Here is a 6,219-nt window from a genome sequence, read left to right on the forward strand (position 1 = left end):
GGGGGGGATCTGTGAACCACAGGAAACACTTTGGGAAATCTTAGCTCATCTGTACACAACTTCAATCGTAGAACTATGATCTACTGTCTTCCTCCAAACAAGACGAAATAACTCGAACGCTAAACACACTAAGGGTGAGTGTTCTGAACATTGAAATGCCTTTTTTTTTTTGACCATATGAAAAAAATTACAGCCTGAAAGCAGGGCTCTCAGAAAACTTTCCCTTAAAAATAATCTAGAGAGGAGTGAATCTGACATAATTTGGTGACAATTCTCAGCACCTGTCACATGTACCTCTGCAAAGCCTAAGTCTCATTTGGTCAGCAGAATCGTAGAGCCCTCTGGATTCAAACAATTTCTGCTACACAGATTTCAAGTGGCAGCTGGAAGGGTCATTTAGAATCACTATACCTGGAGTTCAGTATCTGGATTTCTTGTACTGATTAGAAAGGTCAAGTAACAAGGTTGCGACTATGAGCTAGGCACAGCAAGGTCTTTGGACGGCAAGGGAATTGTTTCCCTTTTATCTTTTATTAAAGGGGATCAGGTGTTTGCCCATACGAATTACACTCCAAGCAACATGCAGCTCTATTCTGGAATATGCCCATAAACTAGAAATATGTCTGTTTAAATAAACATAAAATCATAAATATCCTACAGCCAAATAAGACAGTGGCATTTAGGAGTCGAGGCGGACAAAATCCATTTACTTTTTCCCCTTCCTGAATGAATGAACTCAACTTTGACAATATCCAGATTTTCCAAGAACAAAGAACAAATATTCTGAAGATCTCGGATGTTTGTGACTTGGTACAGTTTCTAATTTGCATCCTGCAAGAAAGCACGTGAAGGAGGGGTTTTATTTGCTTTTGCAAAGCACTCTAAATATCATCCCTGAAGCGACACAAATTTGTTAAAGCACTCAGGCCAGAATCTTTGCTTAGAATAATGTGTATTCTGTTCTTCTGAGTCCTGAGCTGGACTCCATATCCTTCCAGGAGGACTGCAAGGGAATTATTAGCTGCACCAGCCTCCGTGTTCTTGTATCTACTTATTTTGAAACCTTTCATTTGTAGCGACAGCTGCAAGGTGTCCCTTCAAGGATTTTGCTTTTTTGATTTATACTTTTATACACTCAAATCTCAATTGAGATATCCGAGCTTCATTCCATTTTCTGACCTTACACTATCAAGCCGGAGTGACCCCCAGCCTCTTAGGACTGGGCTACATTCCAAACCAGGTTATAGAAGGACAAGGGCAGAGAATCAAAGCCACACATCACCCCAGCCCCAAGGAGACACTTCATGTAAAGCCGAGTGAAGGCCAGCCAATCCGCAGACCTCATTTATTTGCCCACGTGAGAATTCTCGACTCTCCACCCTTTGAACTTTTGACATTATTTTTGAGTGTGTGTGAGCCCTGTTTATACCAAACACAAAAGCCAGACAGATGCTCTGTTTGGCATGGAAATTGGCTTCATGGAAATAAATGTTCTTCTTTTCCTATGTTTTTTTTTTTCTGGTGAGGACGCATACTGCTGACATGCACTGTAGTTGCTGACATATTAGTGAATATTCCATGCATCTGTTTCTGGTTATTGTTCTCCTCATGACATACCTGTCATCGTGCCCACGCAGCGAGGCGTTTCAGATAATAAAAACCCCTCCGAGCTTGGTCAAATGGACATGGTAGTCAATAAGGCTGTGTGCTAATGTATCTGGGAATCAACTGAGCGTGATTGCCTGAGCACTGGGCGCACTCCCCAGCCCCCATTTTGGGAGGATTGTTTTCACTTAGAAAGCTGCTGTCTTGGGACAGAGAGGAAAATAGACTGGACCCGCCTTCCAGCAGAAATCTTTTCCAAGTGCTCTTTCCCTCCGTGTGCCCGGTCTGATTTGCAAGGGGAAAAATACTAACCAAGTTAAACGCAGACTTTTAAATACGCTCCCCGTTGGTATGAGAATGTAACTTCTGACAACGTATAATATATCTTTGTTTGTCACCGAGAGCGAAAAATGGATGTTTAGCACTGAGAACCAGGCCTGGCTATGGTGAGCATTCAATACACTCAATGGTTCTTTTTGTTGTTATCGCAGTGGATCTAACAAGACCCCCAGTGAAATAAACATATGTGTATGTCCTTGGTTCACGCCGGCTCATGGGGACCAAGTGGCTTGCCTCACCCACATCGCACATCCAATGAATGAAAAAGCTTGCCACCTTCCCATACTAATGAGAAGTGGCAATGGCGTCTTCGCCACCAATGGGCCAGGGGCGAGCACAAATCTTTGCAGTGTAAACCAGATTCACGGTAGGTTTATGGCGGGCTAATAAACCACTAAATGACCCCTACCGGTTGTTTAAATCACAACTTAAGTTTTGGTACAGGCTATTTCTAAACCCCAATTTATGTCCTACTGAAGAGCTACCCTCCTCAGTGAATGAGACTGAGATTGGGAACAAAGGAAAAGAGCATCCTCTCTCTCTTTTCAATAGTGCCTTGTAAATGTTGTAAGTGTCAGATGAATCGTTCTATTTATAAGGCCTTTGTTTTTCCTTACTGTAAACTCTTAAGGACACTCCACTGCCCAGCACAATTCAATATGACTGGAGCTCACAGGGGTCTTGATCTCTGCACACGGTGCACCACAGGAGTGATTTATAAACCACAATCCCAGAGCATCCCAGGACCGGGAGTGAATTGAGGCTTCTAAGTGAACACAAGTGCTATGAATTCCAATGTTAGATCAGCACAAGAAATGTCCCTAAACTCATTTCCTGCAAGTGAGAACGGGGATGTGGTTGGAGGGAATCCGGGGGAATGGAAAACCCCATAAGGAATGAGGTTGGTACCCAATTAGCTTCTTTTCATATTATGGGTTTAGGGAGGCCAAGTAATCCCAAGATGGCTCCAGTCATTTTCACATTGGCAAAGAGGAACAATATCTCTTTTTAATAGTGTGAGGTCGGAGGGAAAAAGGGCAGAGGGAGGAAAAGGGGAGAGTAAACCTAAGGAGGATTGTGAATGCACATAGTAATTCCCTGGGCATGAACATTTTTGCAACAGGAAAAAAAAAGGAGATTAAAAAATTAATAACTTGAATGTGTGATCAATAAAAATAATTATCATCGTGCAGCCGTTTTTCATAAAGCACTCCACGGCCTGAAAGTAATTTCTGACATGGATATAGGAGCAAAGCACTTGCAGCGCACAATTGCCAAAAATGCCCTCTTTAAAAAAAAAAAAAAAAAAAAGTCTTTCCTGTTCAGATCTCAGTGTGTTTTTTTCTTCTTTCTTCCTGTCTTCTATGCTCAACCGTTTGGTCTAAAGACAGTCAGGGAGCTAAATATATATTAATTAGAACTCTTGGGGCTGGCGTCAGTGAGATACAATTATACCAAACGGATGCCATTCCGGGCTCTGATAGCTTCATTTAAATTCCTGAATAAAACATGAAATATCTTTAATGAGAAATGAATATAGTTGTCAGGAGGGAGTAGTTCCGATACCGTTACTAGTTGAGATCCAGACGATGAAGATATAATGTGAATACCTTCCATTTTATATAAAAATGATGGTGGTTAGAAAAGACACATCCCTCTTCCGAGACATCACGTGTGCAACAAAAATCGAAACATGGCAGAGCCCAACAGCATCGTCTCCTCCCCAGGAAGCGAGGCATGGGCGCTTCTGTGGATTTGCACACACGCGCGCGCACACACACACACACACACACACTCCGTCTGCTACCAGGGAAAAGGACCGCCTCCAACAGCATCGGCGACAGTGAGCACGTGCCGCTCCGTGAAGCAAATCACTGCTTCCTTCTAAGAACTCATTGAGTATGGTTTCAGAGCCACAAACAGATTTCGTTGAGCGCGAGAGAGATGTAGACGTGGGCACTTATCTGCAATCTCTGTCCCCTTCAGGACAGCGCTGCTCGGCGCAAGGGGAAACAGATTCATAAAATCACTAAAGTCACACTGTCAAGGAGATGAGATCCGCATGGCTTTCTGGCTCTGCCAGGCTTCCTCTTGGATCACGGGCCCTGGGAAGTCTGAGCCCGAGCCCCAGGCTCCAGAGAAAACCTATTCACCTGCTGGACTGTGGCTGGAATCTTCTTCTCTTCTTTCCGGGGGCTCCCTTTTATTCATTGTGTCTTTCATAATTAAGCTAACAGCAACCACGTTCAGGCTGCGCCCATCTTAATCTCAGGTGAGATTCAAGCACTTTGGAAATGACACCAGCAATAACCAGGGCTTGCGATGTCTGCCGTTGAAACAGTGGGGCCAGGTCCTCAGCCTGGGAGACTGGGACTCAGAGGGAAGCAGAACTTGTGGGCATGAAGATCTATCACAGGGGGGAGCTATTTTAAAATATAGACAAAAGACCACTCAGTTGCCTTTGTTCGAAGAGACAAGCTAGGACTCCAACTTTGTAAAGTAGACAGAGAGGTCAGGTGACCAACTGGGGTTGGTCAGTTAATAAACATCTTGTCTTCATGTTACTTAGCACAGGGTTCATTGGGCAAACAAATGGGTGCCCGTGTGCACCGTGCTGTGGGGAGGCACTGAGCTCCTGGGAGAAACTTCCGAACGATGTGGTCTCGAGTGATGGCTCCCCAAGAGCTGTCTGCTCCCAGCCCTGAAGTCCCGTCTCGCCCGATGGGAGTGGAGTGTGAGATGCTGCGTTTCCAGCCAGGTTCCCAGGTAATGTTGGTGTTGCCAGTCCAAACCAGACTTTGAAAGCAAGGAGCCAGCCAACTGAGTTCTCCAGACCCTTCCAGGCCTCCATATCTTCCTTTGCACTGCTCTCTCTGCCAAGCCTGAGCCTGCCCGCTGTCTGTTGGGACGTTGCTACGTTCTGTGCAGTCTTTTCTGATCACTTCACTCTTGGGCCCCCAGATGACCTAAGGGCATCTTTCCTGCCAAGCACAGGCAACCTTTTTGTTGTTGTTGTTATTTCTTATCGTCCATTGCTGCTCTAATTTTGTTTTCTTTCCCTTCCGGGAGACCCAATCACAATTTGGTTAATACGCTTCTACTCTTCACAAGTGACTTTTATTTTCCAAAATTGACGGAATCAACCATTTCTTTCGATCTCGTCTTTTTCTTTTTCAGATGACAATGGCCTACTCCTTATCTCTACAAAGATCAAAGCAAGATTATGAATGATGAAATGGCATAAGGAAGGATTGGTTCTGCACGGAGAAAATTCCCCTGTCCTGACCTTTTGAAGCCAGATGCCCAAACAGAAGAACCTCTGCTGGAAATAGTTTAACATGAAATAAAGCTGGGTTGGCCCAAGGGAAAGTGCCCTTGTTTCACCACCAGTTGGCTTTGGCCTTGATGTCCGAGATGCACCCTGCTCCAGCCCCCCAGGGCCTTCCCCTCTCGTGGCTGTCTCCCACACAGCTGACCTTTGTCAGGTGGATGCAGCTGAGGATCAGTTTGTGGGCCCAGACCAAGGGGTCCCTACGTACTTGGGGACACCCATGGTCACAGCCTCCCCTACTGATAGTCTTGTTTTAATCCAACATGGTTGCAAGACCTCCACCCATCTCCTTGTTACCAATTTATCCACTGGGGCTGGAGCTCTGCGATTTGTCTTGGTATATTCAAGCCTTCCTAACTCTATTCCCTAAGTGGGAGACAGGATGGGCACAGAGGGAGGCACCGTTTTCTGCTTCTAATTCTTCTGCCACAAATCTGGGTGACCCCTTCTCCGGGGAAGTTGGACACCTCTATGTTTGTTCCCAGTCACGGCCTGTGGCCTGCTAAAAATAGTCTGAAATGTTACATCAGAGCAACCTCAACTCAGAAACTGCTGGAGCCATGGCCTGGCGTCCCTAATTAATCAGGGCACTGTGCCCAATGAGCTGGACACAGCCTCAGGGCCCTCCTCCAAATACTGTGCCTGGCAACTTCTCCAGGTGGGTTGGAGTTGATACATCTCTGCCAAGCCCAGCCTTCACCTCTGGCCCCCAGCCCTGCTCTCATGGCCTGCCCACCTGACCTGGAGAACCCTTTACTGTGGGGACACTTGTGATTGTATCCGAGTTTAGCCCCCGTGCCTACCCAAACCAAGGCTGCTTTCCTCCATCCTGTAGAACTCCGTGGTCTTCTCAGGCCAGGTTGGGGACCTTTCACACACCCAAGGCTGAGGTCCTCCTTTCTACCCCTCCTCCACCCTGCTGAGGACCCAACATAACTTTCAGG

This window comes from Panthera uncia (genome assembly GCF_023721935.1).
Source record: "Panthera uncia isolate 11264 chromosome B3 unlocalized genomic scaffold, Puncia_PCG_1.0 HiC_scaffold_1, whole genome shotgun sequence".
Classification (NCBI taxonomy): Eukaryota; Metazoa; Chordata; class Mammalia; order Carnivora; family Felidae; genus Panthera; species Panthera uncia.